The sequence below is a fragment of the Marmota marmota genome, unplaced genomic scaffold, assembly GCF_001458135.2.
Source record: "Marmota marmota marmota unplaced genomic scaffold, marMar, whole genome shotgun sequence".
Lineage (NCBI taxonomy): Eukaryota > Metazoa > Chordata > Mammalia > Rodentia > Sciuridae > Marmota > Marmota marmota.
In genome coordinates this window covers 1952361-1973932 of record NW_025999998.1, presented here as the reverse complement: position 1 = coordinate 1973932, position 21572 = coordinate 1952361, and the positions used below count along the sequence as shown (strand labels likewise).

The following is a 21572-nucleotide window of genomic DNA, read 5'->3' as shown; positions in this document are numbered from 1 at the left end:
CTTCCTCTGTTCCTTCAGGTCTCAATTTAAACATTATCTTCTCAGTTTCTTTGATTATCATATTTAAATGAGAACCTTCACCTCATTCCTCCTACCATGAATATTTTTTTAACCAAATTACCTTGTTTTACTGTAATAGTTGCCATGATTTATTGATATTTATTTCTCTATTTTCTGTCCCTCTGAACTATAACACCCATATCTTATTATTATGTCCCTAATATGTGGTACAGTGATCTCCAAGTAGTAGAAACACCATAAATATCCTTTGAATTAAAAAGAATGAGTGAGTAGTCTCTCAATGTCAGATTGATGAAGGACTTAAAAATATCTTCTACATTATAATTCTACCTTCCGGCAACTTTTAGGATTTTTAAGAGAAAAAGAAATTTAGAACAAAGTCTCCAGAATTTTAGTAATTTCTGGCAGTGAATTATGCAACCAAGAATGGAACTGACATCCATTTGAAATGGGAAATAATAGTCCTCATTTGTCATGGTCTTGGGTATTCATATTCATGTATTTGTAACTAAAAGATTTTTCAGAAAGGCAATAAAAGGGTTCACCAGAAGCCATCCTCATAAAATTATATATTTAAAATAGCTAGTTTGCATTCACAATAATTTTAGATTTAAGATATACATATTACTCTGATTTTTAAAAAAGTTAATTGGAAGTAGAAACAAAACTAAAAGAAGCCAACAATGGAAACCGTGCATGTGATTTTTCCAGGGTGCCCTTCTGCACCTTGCCTGTTTTCTACATCTTTCTCCCTAGAGTTCAAGTCCTTCCTCTTCCCCTTCCCTTCTTCTCTTCCTAAACACCTTACTCCCTCAGCTTGTGAACCTAAACATGGAAGGGAAAAAGAAGCCACGTGGCAGACAATCAATGCAGATGAAAATTCTGCTGTTCTCCTGGGATCTGTGAACTGTTTTTATAGATACTTTTCCCCTCTACCCTTAATCTTTACAACAGTTTTTGTTGTTTGTTACTCAGCAAAGAGAAAAGAATGATCACATCATTATTTTTTTTGTTGTTATCTTATGTGTAACCTAAGTAATTTAAATATGATTTTCAGACACTATGTTTTAAGGAACTGACTACTAAAAACCAAAATCATTTCTTGCATCGAGTTCCAAGAGATTAAATGGTAACTGAAGCCTCAGTGACCTTTTCACATTTACTCACAGGTACTGGTATTAATTCAGCTTTCTACCTTGACTCTCCCAATTGGGATGTAATGTGGCTGAAAGATTAGAACAACATTTCTTTGAAATTTGCTCTAAGAACTAGGCATCTAGGCATCAATGAATCCTGGAAGTTTAAAATTAGAAAGACAAACAGCAGCAATGACTACAGGAACAATAAAACACCAATAAAAGCCTCTATCTACAAAGTCCAGACTGTCTTTCACTATGATATATTTTTCTCTTTCCCTTAGAGAAAGGAGAAGGGGAAATTTGTGTGTGTGTGTGTGTGTGTGTCTAAGTTTTGCCAAATATTCACTCTTTTTGTCTATTTATTTCTCAGTGTTTAGAATTAAGTCTTTTGCATGAAATGCCTGAAGTCTAACACAGCTAGAGACACTTATTAGCATATTTTATTACTTGAACTTATGAAAGTTTCTGTTATTCCAGCTCTTAAGTCTGATCACCTTAACTTTGGAGAATCTATCAAATTCCATCTATTAGTTGATTTCCACCCTGGGAATCACATTAACCAGTCAAATATAAGTAAACAGGAGTTTTCAGCAAGTGGTTCCCCCTACCGACCCCTTTCTCTCTCTCTTTTTTTTTTTTTAACTATGATTATTCTTTTATTGTTTTGTGTCTTTTCTTACCCAGATTTTACAGGTATAGCAAAATGTGACTACAGTCCTTCATTCCTTGGGCTTGCATTATGAGATATTACTTAAGAACAATGTCTACTTTGTCTAGGGTATTGGTACATCAAACATCAGGTACTTATTTTAGAGATAGGTTCTACACTGGGTTATAAAGTACAGACTAAATCCAAGTTTCTCCTGCAGTGGTTACATATGGGTTATTCTGTTTTTTTTAGATGAGGTCTCACTATGTGGCCTGTAACTCCTGAGGCTCCTGCCTCAGCCTCCCAGCTAATTTGCACTACAGACAAAAACTACGATGCCTGGGGATTGAACCCTGGTATGTTTTACCACCCTTTAAAAAAAAATTTAAACAGGGTATCACTAAGTTGTGGTGGGCTTCCCTAAATTGCTTATGTTGGCCTTGAATTTGCAATCTCACCTCAGCCTCTCAGTCACTAAGATTATAAGCATGCACCACCATGCTTGGCCCTGGCCTGATTATTCTTAATGGTTTTCCATAACATTTTCAAATATCACTGGCTATGGAGATCTTCAGCCCCAAATGACTAAGCTTTGGATCTTACTTATTCTCTGGGGCAGTTTGCCCTGTGCCCTTTAAAATTTTAGATCCTTATAATAGCTGTATAGTTTAGCAAGCTGCAGAATTTTAACAGGTGATTATAAGCATGTTCACTGAAACTTTTCTAGGAATTGAGGACACAACTCATCTTAAAACAATAACAACAAAAGCAAAAGAACTTGCCAGGTGCGGTGGTGCACGCCTGTAATCCCAGAAGCTCAGGAAGCTGAGACTGGAATATCATGAGTTCAAAGCCAGCCTCAGCAAAATAGAGAGACACTAAACAACCCAGTGTAGAACCTGTTTCTAAATAAAATACAAAAAAATGGGGCTGGGAATGTGGCTCAATAGTCAAGTGCCCATGAGTTAAATCCCCATTACCCCCGCCAACCCTGAAAAAGCAAAAGCACTCCAGAGTACAAATTTCTATAGAAATAGAAATGTTTGAGGTGCATAAATTCATATAACTAAAGCAAAGGTCAAAACTGATAGGCTATTTTCATGTAATGAAGGAAATGTACTCAAAACAGAAACTTGGTTTCATATTTATTTTTCATATGAATGATCAAGTTCTATCATTTCATCTCCTTAGGAAATATGTTTGGAATGAGGTAGAGGCAGGGATCTCCCACACAGATACTTTATTCAATAGGCCATCATTTCTCCAAATATTTACAATATCATTTTTGTCTCAAAACAAGTTCCTAAGTCTTTTCTTTCTCCCTGGACTTTTTGTTCTTATCTGTCTGTGTACCTGTATAATTTTAATCGCTACCATTGTCTCCTCTTCATTCATTTTAATTTTTAAAATAGTCTTTGCTAATTAGTAGTTTTTGCTCAAACAAAAGTTTTGGAGTTATCAACTATTGGAAAAAAAAATACGCCCTGTTGCAAATTTGATAGTATTGCATGAAATTTATTCATTAACTTGGCAGAACAGTTTACTTACACTTTTCTGGGTCATGTATATGATCTGAATTATATCATAAAATTCAACACCTTACAAAGCCTTTTATGGCTTTTAACAGCATTTTAATTTTTATATAGTGGTCACATGACTTCATTAAATATATTTCTCAGTACCATCTTTTTCATTACATTTCTACTTGGATACACTACATTTCTACTCTTCTACAGAAGAGTGGTACTAAATGTTGTATATAGATATAGATGTAGTGCCCAATTTTCTTTCCTGGATTATACATACAGAAAACCATATTCTATACATATAATGATAGTTTTATTATTTTTATCTTTAAAAACCTAACACTTCTTGGTTCTTCTGTCTTTTATTTTTCTGGATTTTGTATTTTTATCCCATTAAATGTTTTCTGGCTTGATAGCTATTTATTTCATTAATATTTTTCCTCTCTCTTATATTTCTATACTTTCTTCCTTTTCTTTTAAATCTTCTTTTTGTTTTGTGATACTAGATATTGAACGCAGTGTTACTTTATCACAGAGATATATCCGTACTCCCTTTTATTTTGAGACTTGGTCTCACTGAGTTACTGACATGGTCTTGAACATGCAATATTCCTGTCTCAGTCTCCCAAGTGCCTGAGATTACAGGTATGTGGCACCATAACTGGTGGTATTTTTATAGTTTAATTTCCTTATAAAAATTTTGATTAGAAATTTAGAGAATCATATAGTATTTTTCCTTTATTAGAAAACCATATAGTATTTTTTCTTTAAAGTGTTTATTGGGCGATTTCACTGATTTTCTAAAATTAAGCTTCTTAACTTCCTATAAACCAATTTAATAACTATACATTTTAAAATATACCAATACATTTGTTATGGTGACATTTAACATAATATTCCTCATATGTATTTACATGTTTTATTTCCTGTGTTTATCCAACTTTACTACCAAATTTTAATTAAGGTTAAAAATTACTTGGGAAGTTAATCTCATTTTCTGGAGTAGTTTTTTTATTTGAAAGTAAAGATTACTTGTTAGACTTTGTAGAACTTAATTCTATACCTACTATTTCTCCCTCCCTGGCTCCTTTCCTTCTTTTCTGTGTAAGTAGTATTTGCCCACTAATTCAAATACTTTAAAACTTTTAATTTTTTCTGATACAATTTTCAACAATTTATATATATTTCATTTCCTTTAAAATTTCAAATATGTTGATAATTTTTTAATAATGTCTATTAATTTCAAAAGATAATCTATACTAAATATCTAAAAATTACCCTCTCTGTGGAGGGGTATGTGTGTGTGTGTGTGCGTGTGTATAAATATACCTGTACACATTGCACAAACATACTTATGGATTGTTTCCTGTCTTTATCCTGATCTTAATCTCTTTTGCTCTTTTTCACTCTTTGCATTCTAAACACATTTTTATTATTTGTTTTCTAACCTCTTGAGTACAGAACACATAGCTTAATATTCAATATTTTTATTTTGTAAACATGTATGTAGTATATGTATGTTTAATTATTGATTCAGGTGTGTTCTTTTTTTAGTTAAAAAATAATTGATCGTTAATTATAATTTCTTTTTTATCCCATAGCTTTTTTTGTGAAGCATATATTTTAATTTTGCACATATATTGTTAGATGGTTTGACCATATTTATGAAATTAAATTCCATTTTTCTCAGTCATTTATATGTTAGGCATATTGACAGGTTTACTCTCAAGGCTTACTGTGTTTCTCAAAACTGTAGTTATTAATCAATTTTATCCCTAAGTTATCTCTGAGATAGAACACATTCTCATGTATATCCAGTGTAAAATAATACCACAGTTCTTGTAAATCCTTATCAAACACTTGTCTGCAAATTTGATATCATAGCTTAACTTGTACTCATAGAGTTCTGGAAATCTGGCCCAAATTTGGGTTCATTGGAAGTATAAAATATAAAGCAGATTTTGAAAACAATATAAAAGAAATCTCACTTTAATATTTTAAAATATTATGAGCTGAAATAAAAATATACTAGAATACATTAAATAAATATAAATTTAAATATATTATTAAGTATAGATATAAATAAAATCATTACTAAGAGCATTTTACTCTTTAAAATGTAATCACTAGAAAATTTAAATTTCATGTGTAATTTGCATTGTCTACCGCATACTACTGATTTGGAAAGTATCTCAAATTCCTTTGCCTTCTAGAAGCCATGATTTTAGGGATAAGCCTGGCAGAATTCCCCAGAGTGCACTGTTTTAATTCAAGATGGCTAACAGAGCTTTGCACAGCAGGTCTAATTGGGTGCTAGAAGACCTCTGTGGGAAAAAAAAGTCCTCTCGGTTTGGGTCATGAGCTATCTACTCAATATTGGTTTATGTCAAGAACATTCCCTGTTTCAAAGAACACTCCCTGTTCCAAATAATGATGTATGATGGAAAAAAAGACCATGTAGTAAATTCATGAGAGGAAAAGCTCTGGAGATTGCTGCCAACCATTTTGAACAAAACTCTATTCTATAGTAAATACCACAGAGGATGTGCAGTAGAGAAAAAGAATCTATAAAGTTGGTGCGAACTTTCTTAGTTCATTGTGGGTATGTTTCTTCTTGAAATATTTTAAGTGTCTGACTTTCTGTCTGAATTTCTGAAGGGAAATATTTGATTAATTATGCTTTTGTATTACTTATAAGTTGATATGCTTACATGCTTAGGATATAATGAAAAATCAAGTTAAGTAGAGGCATATGGTCAACTAGCAGTAAGAACAGCACAAATACACTCCTAATTCAATGAGGAATCATTCTCAAGCTTTGGAGAAAAGGCTCTGGAGGCAGACATAGGGGAGGTTTTTGCTTTTCTTTAGTAAAAGAAAAAGATCGGCAGGATGCAAAGACTCCAAGAGTATAGAGGTGGTAAAAACTAGAGAGAAGCTTTCACGGTTTAAATACTTTCCACCTAAGCATATGTTTTTGCAGAAGTTGTGAATGAAGTGCCAGGGTGACCAGATCATCAACTGATTGCGGTTTGAAAGAACTGATGCTTCTAGCAATGGATTTGCAATACGATCAAGTTTTTCATATTTATATGATCATTTCTTTTTTTAAAATATTTTTTTAGTTGTCAATGGATCTTTATTTTTTTATTTACTTATATGTGGTGCTGAGGATCAAACCCCGTGCCTCACACATTCCAGGCAAGTGTGCTACCGCTGAGCCACAGCCTCAGCCCTATATGGTCATTTCTAAGTTTTTATTTTTTCTCTTTGAATTTATAGAGTTTTTGTTGATATTTCTAATATTCAGTTTTGACTGTTCCTGGACATTACCACCTGTCTTCAAGTATAAGAAAAAGGAAAATATTATCTAATGAAAGAAGCCTTGTTGATTCCCAAGAAGTTATAATGCACACATTTCAGAAGTAATTATCACATTAAACAAGTTAGACTATTTTAATTGAGCAGAAACTTGGAGCTCTTTAAATGCATTAAATATAACTGAAAGCATCAATTAATTACAGATACTGAAATAGAATTCGATTCAGTCAGCTGGCAGAGTTGAAAGGGTAGTGTTATTTAAGCTCTATTCACTTAGTATAAATGGGGATAGGCATTTTTACATGAAAGCAGCTGTCTTGCTCTCCAAAGACATGGCTACATTTTGATTGAATTTGAAGTATATGGACCCAAACCTTCCATTCAAATAGAAGAATGGAACATGGCTGCTTTTGCAGCCACCTTAATAAATTGCCATATAGATTGGGTTGGTATTCAGGAGGTAGAAATTGGAAGTAAATGCAATGAGAGCCTCATTCATCATTAGTCTGAAGAGACAGGAATCGATGTGAAGCTGCCATGCCGTCTCAAATGCTAACCAGTTCATGAGGGTGTGTTCACAATTAGGCAAGATCAAAGTGTATAGATTTAATAAGAACAGATTCATATTTCTGTCATAAATGATTGGTGGGATGGGATCTCAGACTTTAGCATCTGGATATTTTCCCAGAAATATTTTATAGATAGGAATTCCCATGGGTGATTTATATATTTCCATGGGAAATACCAAGTTGTAGTGAACACGTTTTAAGGTCTAACAGGAAGATTGATAAACCTATAACAATCCAAAATATTAAGTGCCTTGTGCTTCAGAGTCTCTGTATTTTTGATCCTTCCTTGCTTTTGTAGGTGAAAAGCAACATATTATTATTGTAAACGGTTTAACTTACAATTTGAATGTGAATCTCTTTTTATATATGTGTGTGCACATGCTCATGTCAACATAACATATAGGCACTCACAAAGGAAATGATGGGATGTTTCTTTTAGCTGAACTTATAGTGTTAATAGGGGTGATAACAATAGAAGAAATTTCTCATGGAATAACCTGCAAACATATCATATTTCATTTATGATTGAACCATAATCCTAAAGCCTCAATTTTCAATAATAAATCAAATTGTTGACATTTTACCTAAATCAATACTCTTCTCATTTCAAAGAAAAAGAATGAATAACCCCTTAAATGAATATTAAAAATTTATTGCTTAAATAGAAGTGAGCCAAATAAAAAAAAGAAATGTCAGAATTGTTATATTTTACAATTACCTTTATTTGTATGTCCTTATATTCCTGATCAGATTTTCTTATCTTATTAGATTTTGATTTTTAAAATCTCATTGTAGAAAACATACTGCTCTCAAGTCTGTATTTTGAACAACTCAATACATTTGAGTGACTTTATGTCTTTTTTTAACCAGACTTTTAAACTAATTAAAATGTACTTCAGATATTTGCAAGTTATATTTCATGTGAAAATGCAATTCATCCAGGCAGCATAATGGCAGTCATACTTTTAGTGTTGTACATTCATATTGTCATGTTTTATGTTTTAAGGGGACAAGTATATCTTGAGATTTATGTTAATCATAGTTTTGACTATAGTTTTATTTCTAAAATCCTATTTCCTATAAATTAAAAACATATTGCAATTACTGATGCCACTCATAAGATGTAGGCTACTTACATATTTATGTACCAATTATTTTGTTGCCTGATAAAATAACAGATGCAAGATAATGATCTAGGCCTAGAATTTAAATATTTTATCCTATTTCATTACAAAAGTACACATCCATTTTCAAGTTAAATTATACATGGACATCACAATCTATCCCATCTAACCTCTAGTCACATTGAGTTTTATACTCCTGTGGTAACCTGTGTGTAGCCTTCACAAGTTTCCACCATCTTTTGGGGGAAATTTTGGTACATTTTATGTTAATTAAATCATAATGCATGATGTTGAATAATGTTTGTCATGACAAATTATCACAGTAAAGTAGGTTTTAAACATATTTTACATATCCCTGTAGAACACCTCAATCTTAATCTACTATATTTTTGCTTTATAGGTTAAAAGACTCATAATCATAAGATTTGGAGTGTTGGTTTAAGGGCTTTTTTTAGCTTATCTTTGTCTACCTTTTCACTTTTTAAGCAGTAAAACACTTAAACCATCAAATATAGATGAAATATACTATATTAGACAAAATTGATTTTTGTTATTGTTAAGATTCCTGTTAAAGGAATCCACAATCACTCCTATCACATCCATGGGTTATCAATTTAAGTCAGGCAAGGGTTTTCTAAACATGGTTTCCAAATATTTCTACACAACTTATGTTTACTATTTTACTTTTTCAACATCTAGAGGAAATAGTAATAGCTATAATAATGCAAAATTTGGATGTCTTTAGGATTGATACTCAAAACCTTTAATGGATAGAAAGAGATAGACAATTCCTCAAAACAAATATCAGAAGATACTAGATCAATAAAAAGAAATAACTATCAACAACTATATGACATTGTTATTTCTTCACATACTTCCAAAACAAAAGCAGCATCTGTGGCAGAAATCTTATTTAACACAAAGTGAGCAAAGTTTTGATTGGCTAATAAATCTGAGATAGTGCTGGCTTCACATATAATGGGATTCAGGGATCAACTGTTTAGCAGGATTTAGTCTCCTTTTCTCCCTTCCCCTCTCTCCCACTCTTGTTTTGCTCTGGTTGTATTTATGCTAAGACAGGGTTTTCTGAAATGGTGTGCATGATTTCACCTCAGTTTCACTATAGATGCTCCTTACTTGATGAGTTCTAGACAAATAATGCCCCAAATGTTGGTTTTTAATAGAACTGTCTGAAAATCTTACGTAGAACTTCATTGTACCTTTCTATAACTCAAAGCCATTTAGAAACTTTGGGGTTGAAGTTAAGACATAAAAGATGACAGAGATACTAATGCATAATCTATTGTCTTTCAATTAGAAAACAGAATGATGCCACATGAGCACCTCAAATCTGCCCAGGAAGCTGGGTATCTGAACAGTCCAGTGTGTTAACACATAGTGTGTCCATCTTTTTTGATGCATAAACTCCCTACATTTGTACTTTTTTTCTTTCTACTGAATTTTTGAGAAAATAGATCATTAGCAAACAAATATTTTTATCTACTACCCACTATTTAAATTGTGAATTACATGGTGGAAGCAGTCAAGCCAAGAGTTCGCTGTTGGTTTTGAATGTAGACAACACACAAGGAACTAAACAACAGGATCACAGGATAAAATCAGTTTTGTGGAGAAAATGAATTAGATGAGGTATTATGGGCTTAACAAGGGAAGGGGATATTTCAATAGATTTCTTTTCAGTTTATACATGTGTCTCAAGAGGGTCAGTTTATGCATACCCAGTTTTCCTCACTTTCCTGAATATAATACAGAAGTTCCCCCCACCATGCTTTGTTCATAGTGATCAATGTTTTAGTAATTTGATATTTTGTATAACATATGAGAAATAATGATAAATAGTTATAGCTGCAATTTTTATCAGGGTTTATACCATCATATCTAAACTATTCAATGGCAATTGAAGAAAGGGATTATTTACCTGCAGACAAATAGTCCAAGACTGGGTCACATGATGAGACAGTATTCAAACCTAGGACCCCCTGAGTTCACAGTTTTCATTTCCCCCCAAGCCACATTGTTTCTTGGGAAAGTACTAGAGATAATCACCACCTTTGGTCTTGATGTGCATTTGCCTCTTTTCATAAAGGTGTGTGTTGGTTCACAAGGGTTTTATTCATTTTGAATTTAGCAGCAGGTGTCTACGGATGCCTATGACCTTTGAAAGCCAGATAATTTATCTTACAAACTGGGACTTTTTTGAGGGTATCTTGGTTATTAGAAATTTAAAACAACAAAATTTAACCAAGAGTAACTCAGAGAACAGAGGAGTTATGGTCACCCCACTCAGAGGAAAAACAACAGAAAGATAACCTTTCTTAAGTCTTGTTTGCTCACTTTCTCATGCTATTTTCTTTACTATTCATCTCAGTGATGCAAGTCAGGTATTTTGATCTGTACTTCAGAACTGACAGGAGTGAGACCCAAAATAGATATAATGATGAATATGGAGAGAGAGAACTGATATTCACATGAAGATCTATTACACTCCCAAACATATTTATTTCTCAGTCCAAATAACAATAATAATAAGATTAGGTTGGCCATTTATTATATTGTATGGAACAAAGAATATTATAAAATTATTGAAAACCATGCAAAGAATACCACTTGAATTGCACATTTTCATGACAAATTTTTCAAAAAATATGACAACTAATCAGAGAGAAATTGAATGACATTGCTATCTTTGATGATTTTCAAATTGCAGTTTATAGCTTCTTCTATAATAAACAGTTCTCAAAAACTGAAGGTGGGGATTAATTTGTTAATCTTCCAAAAGCTCCACAGGATTGATGACTGATCTAAAAAAATAATAACTGTAATGGAAATATGACACTTACATTTGTATAATACATAGGCTACTTTGAAAATTTTAGGGACTATATTGTTATTATATGTTTCAACAATCTCAAGGAATCTGGTATTCTTATACTTGTGTAAACATCCTTTACTTGAGTGATGGATCTAGTAATTAGTAAGTTATTTTAATAACTTGAATAGTCAAGACACTGTGTTCAAACCTACTATTGATGAGATTTATACTGTAAATTAACTGTATGGGTATCAAATAAACCACTGATGGTTAATCAGGGGCTAAATGATTTCAGACAAGTACCAAAGGAAATAAAAGGATGACATCTTCTTAAATATTGAAATGCCTAAAAGGTCTTGGATTCTGACATTCTGGGAGGTTAATAACTAAATAATAAAAACAGCAAACACAATAGTAAAAGCAAATAATAAATGTCATCTACTGCGTTTTAAGCCTATATTATATGTCAGGCACTGGGCTATGTACTTTACATACATTATCTCTATTCTTACAGCAAACTTTCATTTTAAAAATGAGAGCAATGAGAATAAATACAGTTATGTAAAATGCTGCTTTAAATTCAAGTGTGACAGCTAATTTCCTTTCATATCCCTACACTCTACATCCCAAATAGTTACTTTTTTAAATGTTAGTGTCAGCATTTGTTGGATATTATTAAATATTATCAAGATGGAATACTAGTGAATCTTTTTAAAAATAAAACATTGAAGAAGATTAAAAAACAAAACAAAAAATCTCAAATACTTCCCTCAATCCCTGTTACTGAGGAATTAACCCAGAGCCTCATGAAAGCTAGGTAAGCACACCATCACTGAGCTATACCCCAACCCTTTTTATTTTGAGATAGGATCTTTTAAATTTCCCAGGTTGGCCTTGAGCTTGTGATCCTCCTGTCTTAGCCTCCCTGCTGAATTTAGACATGCAACTGTGCCTAGCTTGAAGTGCCTCTTCTTTACTGAAGAAAGATGATCCTTGAATAGACTAATTTTAGGATTCTGCTCCTGTTGGAAGTGTATCATGAGTGAAATATGTTCTACCTGGTATTTTCATACATAGTTCAATTTTGATCTGCTTTCAAATATTGGGAGAATGATTATCTAAAATTCCTGTCTGTCAAAGTGAATATGGTTTAAAATAAGAGTAATTACCTCTTAAGACAAGAAGACAGGCTAGTTTCATATAGCTTTTGAAGTCATAGAAAATATTTACACAGTGATTCATAAGTCTATGTTTTCCTTTAGGCTTCCTTTTTTTCACAATATATACTTTGTTTATTGTCACTTGTTTTATATTGTCCTAAAACAGTCCTCATGTGAAGGTTAAACAAATAAGTCTCACACATGCACACATACACACACCCTTCATATATTTAAAATTATGGAATGTTTCTAGCATATTTCACCTCTGTTTTCCAGAAAGCAAATCAAAATATCTCATTCCTTTGAGGAAATATGATAAATGATTAATAAAATCTCATGCTTTGTAGATTCTTAGGAAAACTCAGAATCCTTTCCAAATAATAATAGTTACCAGTTCTTGGGGACTTGATGGTATTTCTTTTTCTTTTCCTCCTCCTCCTTTTTATTTTTTAATTTTGGAGTGGTAGTGATCAAACCTAGGGCCTTGTGCATGCTAGTTCTACTGTTGAGCTACACCCTAGCCCAATAACTCTATTCTTTGTACACATTACATCACTTAATTCTTTGACACCATTAAGAGATAGGCAGTATTCCTGTGCCAATTTAAAAGTGGCAAAATAAGCTGGTGAATTTAGTTGCTTTTCTGTATATAGAATTCAAACTTGAACCAACACTCTTAAACATTATTATATGATTATTCTAAAGAACAGAAATTATTTTATTTATAACAAATGATGATAATCACTTTTCTCTAGGTTGAACATGTTAAGTATCTGAATCAGAGGCAAATAGAAAAATAAAATCTGAATTTTCTCAGTGGCCCCTTTCAGAGTGATGCAAATTATTAGGAAAGCAAAACACTTTTAAACTCCAAGTAAATATAATATAAATTTTCTAATACAAATTATTTCACGATTATACAAATGACAATGACAAATAGATATTTATTATATAAATTCTAAGGTAAAGGCAAAGCTGTCAGGCTACTCAAAAAGACCAAGATTACAACATATATATCACTTTTCATATGCAAAAATGATGATAATGTTTTATTGTAAAAGAATATGGGATCAGTTGTCCTACCACATAATTTTTCTTTAAAAATATTATGAACATACTGCCCCCAAAATTTATTCTTTAGCTTATAGAGAGAATAAGGCTATTCGTACACTTCAGGAATTAAATCCATCAGTCCAAGGATGCATGAATAAAATGTGAATCATTCCACTGATGGTGAAGGAGATGGTGATTCGTAGTATTCACACTTTGCTTAATTCATATGGTGACATTAAAGGAAGTGTATTTTCTAAGGTTTTCTGCTTGAGATGTTGCTTAGGAGGGAGAAACAACAAATGTTCCATAAAAGCAAACAGATTCAATTAAAACTGAAAGTATATTTGACATATAAGTTCGTTTTCAAATATAAGACAATCTTCTGTCTGATCTCAAAACACAAGGAAAGCTCATAGACTCATGAAATTATATGCAGTCCATAAAACTGTAATAAACATTGTAAATAACCAATTGTAATAACCATTCATAAAATGGTGAAGTAGTTTTTAAAAATCAAGATTTTAAAAAGTCTATATTTCATATTTTGTATTGATGATTATAGTAATCTTTATATGATATTCCAGCATCATTCCAGATATGGTCCATATGTTCTTCAACAAAGATAGCATATATAATACATAGAAATGTATGTAGGTGTGTGTTCAGTGCTGTGGTCAGAGATCTCCCTTCCTCTAAAATATTGATGAAAAGACAAGATTAACATCCAGCAATAATTGTATGAAATAGAAAACATATGACTAAATGTTAAAAGATGTGATACACAGACTGCAGGATACATGCAATTTGAGTGAAGAAAAGAATGCTAAGTGACAGAGGATCGTGCATACTATCTGCAGCTTCCTTTATATGTTACTATTTTATTGTTACTTGATACTTGGGTCAACCTGGAAAAGTTATTCCACTTCTCTGGGACTTACTTTTCTCTTGAAGATATATAATAATACCTATGTGAGGGATCTTATTTTAAGGAGTAAATTGTGGTAGGCACTCAGTATGCAATTCCAAGATTATGATGAAGATGATGGTGGCAAAAATCAGCTAAGTGGTAAAGACTGGAGCATGGAAAGAATGAGGGCTCAATGGACAGTAGACAGAAAAAAAAATAATGTGATATTTTAAATGCTAACAAGATAAATATTGGATTTAAAATAAATAGAAATTGGAGGATGTAAAACTCCAAAAGTGGATTCAACTTATAACTCTCACAATTAAGTTGTTTTCAAGTAATATGATTAGAATTGGCGATGCTAATTTTTTTTACCATGTAATACAGGAATAGAAGTAGTTACACTGCAGGGGTTATTCAAACCTTTTTTTTTTAATTTGAAATTACTTTAGACTCACAGAAGAGTTGCAAAAGCAGTAAAAAAAAATCCCACAAATTTATCCACCTTCCTTTAATGTACACATCTTATATAATAAACAGCACAATGCTCAGGACCACACAATTAGCACCGACATTAACTAATCTACACACTCTACTTGAACTACGTCAGTAGTTCCAGGACTGTTTCTGTTCCAGGATTTGATCCAGGCTCCCAAATTCCATTTAATTGTATTTTTTTTTCTAAGATTACTCCAACTTCTGACAATTCCTGAATCTTTTTTTAATCTTCATGACTTGGACATTTTGAAGAGTACCCATCAATTATTTTATAAATGTTCTTCAATCTGGGTTTTTATTTGTTCCCTCATACTTAGATGGTAGATTTATTTTTGGTCAAGAATACCAGAGAAAAGATATGTGCATCTCAATGTGTCATGCCAGAGTTAACTTGAGGTATCTTATCTCTTGTGAGGTTGGCTCTGATCACTTGGCCCAGGCAAAATCTTTCAGACTTGTCCACTACAAGGCTAATATTTTTCTCCATATAATTAATAAATATATTGTTGGGGAATATTTTGAGACTTCACAAATATGTTGTAATCATACTTATTTTGAAGGTCATAGAACAAAACAGCATAAATATCTACTGTGTTCAGCAGGGCTGACTTATCTATTAGGCACAGTAGGATAATGCTTAGGACCCATAGAATTGATTGAGGTCTACAGAAGAATTCAATTTTAACTTCTTCCAAACTAAAAACAAAAACATGGACATAATTAAAATATGTGTGTGTGTGTGTGTGTGTGTGTGTGTGTGTCTGTCTGTCTAATATACACCTATGAGACCAGCTCAGATATTTTTAAGGCAAATACAGTTGTAAAATGGAGTTTTAAATATTTTTTTTTTAATTAGAGAAAGAAGTCCATAAAAGCAAAAAGGCTAGAGCCCACAAATATGATAATGCAGCCCTGGAATTCAGTTCTATTCTGTACCATTTCGTACCTCCTGGACAGAAGAGGGCTGGGCCACGAAAATTACAGGAACAGAGTGTGAGTCCTGCTGCAGCAATGCATGAAACCTGATGGCCCCTGTCTTTGCATTTCCTTAAGCACAAAATATCTTAATAGATACAACTAATATTCATAAAATAAAATCTGCTGAAATCACCAAATATTTTAATGGTTTACTTTCAAAATATCAGAATTGCCTCAGTCAATATTTTCATAGAATTCAATTGAAAAACTAAATTAATTGAAAACTAATTAACTGAAAAACTAAAAACTAAAATTAGATGCGGTTAAAACCATAGAATGTACAACACCTTATAAACTTTGAGCAATAATGATACATCAGTGTAGCCTCATCAATTACAATAAATGTATCATTTGGGTGCAGGATATAGATACTGGGAGCAGTTATACATACGGGATTGCCAGGCTCATCTGGGAATTCTGTACTTTCAGTCTCTTCTGGGAATTCTGTACTTTCCAGGTAATTTTGCTCTGACGCTAAAGCTGCTCAAAATAATGCTTTAAAGGTAAAGTTTATTAATTTTTTTTAAAAAAGGAAAACTGTGTATATATAAAAGTAACATTTAGAAACCCAGGTTTAAAATAAGTTTTCTACTTAAAGCCATGTGATTTAAATACTTCACTAACATTTCTTTTAAATTTGATTTTTAGTTTGCTCATTTTTTTTTCTCAGATACTTATGTGTCAAGGTATAAATAGGAAATCTTCTTAAAATTCCATGTCCATTCCTACTTTGTGGCATCCCAAACCTCCCAAGAGTCAGACACCCTCAGCATTATGCCAAGTGGTGTGGATTCCTTTCTCACTTCACTTTTTGGGCTACTAGAGTTAGATGCATGTGCTGTGGGGGACTCATGTGGAAGTTCAGCTCTGGGAAGCTGGTTCTATCAGCTTGGTGAGACTTGTTCTCTTTTGCAGAATCTGATGAATTGTTCTTCTTTCCCTTTCTCCCTCCCTCCCTCCCTCCCTCCCTCCCTCCCTCCCTCCCTTCCTTCCTTCCTTCCTTCCTTCCTTCCTTCCTTCCTTCCTTCCTATCATTGTTTGGTAAACAAGTAGAGAGAAGAGGAAAGAAAAGGAAGCACTACAGGTAAGTAGGCTCTATGTTGTCACTGAAATACACATGGATCCATTGTTCAAGTATTTGTTACCCATTCTGTCTCCCGAGAACATTACCTATAATAAGTAGAGGGCAATAATTCTGAACACAACTTAAAGAGCACATTTATATTTAAAATATATTTCTTTATAAATAGAAATTATAAGTATCTATAAAAAGATAATTGAGATAATGAAGAGAAAAAGTTTCCTCCATAGGACAGCATTTCGTTCTGTTCTACAATTTATTGAAAATATTTAACTTGCAATATTGCTAAAATGCAAATAAGGAATTGCTAAACTTCTACTTTGAAAGGAAGTTTAACTCAAATGCCTCCGAATTGTAAATGTTATTCTCTTTAAATATTTCTTAAATCAGTGAAATGATTGGGTGCATATATACAAATTCATTTTTAATCCTCATGATTTTAAATTCTGCAGTTCTGTGATAAGGAACAGCAATCTGTATTCCCTGAGTATTTCTGAATGCTTTCTGATATATTAGTATCTAAGAATAAGATCTATCCTCTAAAGCATTGTGGCACAATAAATGTTTCTTTCTCTTAGAAATCATGCATAGAACATGACAGAAGAGAGAATCAGCTGAGGTAGGTCCCTTTAATTTTTATTGATATTATGATCACAGGTGCATTTTTAATTATCTCACCACATTGCTTTCCCCATCAACTGTCACTAGTAATTTCATACAGCAAGTATCTTGCCCTTATGACATTACTGAATGCAATTTAGATCATTTAGGATGCTTATAGATTGACAAGTGGCTTCACCTTTTTTAAAAATACAAGGGAGTCAATGGACTTAGAAAATTAGATGCCAATCAGTTTTGCAACCTAGAAGTGAGGAACAACATGAGTAAGGTAATCAAAAATATGGAAATTTTCAACATTAGTTGAGTGACTACTGCTATAATCATTGTAAACTATAGATAAAATAAATGAAGGAAGCAAGTTGCATTGGCAGAAAAATAGGGAGAAAATGTGATATACTGTTCTTTGCCTCTGTCAGAGGCCTTACAACATCCTCACTGATTATACTTACAGTGATTATATCCATGAACATAGGGAAGGCTCTGGATTTCTGGGCCCACAGAATGAGTGACTCATTTCCTGGGATTATTAAGTTACAGAAAAAAATAAAAGAGTGATTTTTTTAATCATGCTATAATCCTCTCTGTGAAGATTTGCACTCAATTTGGTGTGCTTCTCTGAAGCTAAAAAAACAAGAATCAAAAACAACAATACAATCCATTTCCATTATATTATATTTATGTTATATTACAAATGCTTTTCTAGAAGCCTCTACTTACAGGTCTTTTATGTTAAAAAACAAAAAATGAAAATAAATTCTGGTACTTGCTATCTTTTACAGATGACTCATTTTTCTGTCCCTTTTAAAAATTAATGACCAGGTACATTTCATATTAAAGTAAAAAAAGTATTTAAAACTGGAAACAGATAATGGGTTAAGAAAATACTAATGTAAGAATAACCAAAATATTAATTAATAAGAAAATAATTTCTAAAAATGTGGTATATTCATATAAGGAAATATAGTATGCAGTAAAAAAAAAATATTCCAAGTTTTCTAAGAAATCTCCATACTGCTTTCCAGAATGGTTGCACCAATTTGCAGTCCCACCAGCAATGTGTGAGTGTGCCTTTTCCCCCACATCGTAGCCTACACTTATTATTATTTGTATTCTTGATAACTGAAATTCTGACAGGTATGAGATAAAAATCTTAGAGTAGTTTTGATTTGCATTTCTCTAATTGCTAGAGATATTGAACATTTTTCATATATTTGTTGATTGATTGTATATCTCTTTTGAGAAGTGTCTGTTCAATTTCTTGGCCCATTTATTGATTGGGTTATTTGTTGTTTTGTTGTTCAATTTTTTTAGTTCTTTGTATATCCTAGAGATTAGTGCTCTATCTGATGTGCATGTGGTAAAAATTTGCTCCCATTCTTGTAGGCTCTCTATTCACCTCACTGATTGTTTCTTTTGCTTTGCTGAGAAGAAGCTTTTTAGTTTGAATCCCTCCCATTTATTGATTGCTCTGTACCCAAAGGACTTAAAATCAGCACACTATTGTAATGCAGCCACATCAATGTTTATAGCAGCTCAATTCATAATAGCTAAACTGTGGAACCAACCTAGATGCCCTTCATAGATGAATGGATAAAGAAACTATTATATATATATATACATATATATATATATATATATATATATATATATACACACACACACACACACACACACAATGGAATATTACTCAGCATTAAAAGAAAATAAAATTATGGCATTTACAGGTAAATGGATGGAGTTAGAGAATATAATGCTAAGCAAAGTAAGCCAATCCTCCAAAACCAAAGGTCAAATTTTCTCTCTGATAAGTGGATGCTGATCCATAATGGGGGAGGAGAGACAGGGGGAAATGGAGGAATTGTGATGGGGGAAAGGGGAGGGAGAAAAGAGAAGGAGGCATGGGGGCAGGAAAAATGGTGGAATGAGATGGTCATCAATACCCTAAGTATATGTATGACTTCATATATGGTGTGATATCATGTACAACCATAGAAATGTAAAGTTATGCTGCAATTGTGTACAATGAATCAAAATGCATTCTGCTTTCATATATACCTAATTAGAATAAATAAATAAATAAAATTTAAAAAGAAAAAAAGACACATTTACTGAAACATATACTAACATAAGAAAATTTTTAAAAAATCTCATTATTAATAAATGACATATACTCTCTAATTACAGTTATACAAAGTTCAAGAATACACAATACTAAACCCATAGTGATCGTTCTGGGTGTTTGGGGATGCTCTGTATCAATCTGCAAGCTGGTTACACAGGTATGTACACATTCAAACTTTGTCATTTGAACTCTAGATTCATGTATGTTGCTAAATGTAGATCATACTATAATTTGCAAAGAGCAGAAGATATTAATGTGTGTGATGGTTAATACTGGTGAACATTCATTCATAACTTGCATTCATTATTTAATTTAGTCTTTGCAACAACCCAATGACTGACACCATTATTAGCTCCAGTTTTAAATTGAAACTGAGGTACAAGAAAGCTATCCAAATTCCCAAGGGCACAAATAATTAATGGTACATTACACAATGAAGATCAGGATGTAAACAGTCTTATTCCAGAGTCTACAGTCTTAACTAAGCTATACTGTTTCTTCCTAGTAGTCCTTATAGATATCTCTTTTATTTTAAAGAGGAGCTTGATTTAACAGACAGCAAAAATAGGATTGTGTAGAGAAAAAGAAAAGAGTCATTAGAAACACCAAAGCAATAAAAACATACAGAAATAACTATAAAATTCAGGGGTTTCTGGGATTTAAATAATTTTAAGTTCATGAATTATACATATGAATGTGTAATGCTTTTAACTGTAAATATCACATTGTTCCCAAAGCGCATTCAAGATAAGCTGTTTGCCTACTGCAGTTTTTGAAAGATCAATGGATGTTAAAATGTGTCAAACACTTGTCATTTCAGGAATTCTCTACTTTTAAAATAATCTATAGTATATTATCAGAACACTTTTACATGTCCTGAAAATAAATATTATGGTAAAAAATGGAAGCATAATCCATTATCCAAGACTTTATCTCCCAGCATGATGTAAAAAGTAATAAAATATGGCCTATCTCTAAATAAAAATCAATTTTATACTTTAGGGTACTAAATTTACTAACATTTGGAAGAAATGTTTTAGAATTAAAACATAATATACACAGTACACTCCCTTAAATAATTACGAACATATCACCTCTATAGTTATTTGTGCCACTCTTAAATTTGTTCAAAGTTTGGCCTTGGAGTGATGGTGCATTACTTTAGACTAAATTTATTATGGCCTTGTTTCAGTGGGCTCACTGGGATTCATGTACCCTAGTTTGCTGAATCTGGTCTGCTCAGTCCATTCCCTGCATAATGATGAACACTTTGATTAGATATTATACAGTTTCCATATCTTTGCTCTAGAGTTCTATTTTTTCTTTAGTCTACATTTCTACAACAATCATTCATTTTCTTCCAACTTTATAACATCTTTTGCTTACTTAGCAGATAATCTGGTCTCCTCTTCAACAAAGAAATTAAAATAATCAAATATGATTTTTTTCAATTTTCTGTCATAATTCCACAAAATCCCTTGCATCCTCCATACCACTTTCTTCTTCCTTCTTCTAAAGTGGGGTCTTTCTAGTACAAGATTTATTTCTCCAACTATACTTTGGACCTCTAATCTCCAAACATCCCTCTTGTAGTGAATTAGTTTTGATTAGCTGTTGTAGGAACTCCACTTTCCTTTTCTGTACTAGGTTCTTTCCACGGGCATTTACACCTGCCCAGATTTCTCCCTCCCTTGGGCTCCAGTCACTATGCAACCTCTACCTTAACATGTCCTTTCCTTTCATAGAAAACTTCCTTGAAAAAGTAATAAATATTCCTTTCCTCTACATTCTCAAATTAGAATCTAGTCTCAGTCTTCTGCATCCCCCTTTTCCCACTCACCACTTCACTGAAAATACTATACCAAAGTTCTCCTTATTGCTTTCAGTGGAGACTTTATCTCAGCTCCTTCTGATTTTCAGCATTATTTGATGATGCTGATAACTTCCTTTATTGATATTTCTTCCCTTAA

General features: G+C 32.4%; 1 protein-coding gene and 1 long non-coding RNA gene across 51 annotated transcripts in view; one reads left to right on the top strand and one right to left on the bottom strand.

Annotated features, from left to right (window-relative positions):
* Positions 1-21572, bottom strand: part of Ptprd (protein tyrosine phosphatase receptor type D) — a 2156260-nt gene that overhangs the window by 1053287 nt on the left and 1081401 nt on the right. The gene's annotated exons all lie outside the window — the stretch shown is intronic.
* Positions 17140-21572, top strand: part of LOC125617919 — a 5444-nt gene continuing 1011 nt past the window's right edge. The window contains exons 1-2 of the long non-coding RNA XR_007349060.1: positions 17140-17478; positions 19665-19759. This is a non-coding gene — a long non-coding RNA (uncharacterized LOC125617919). The remainder of the gene's footprint in view (positions 17479-19664; positions 19760-21572) is intronic.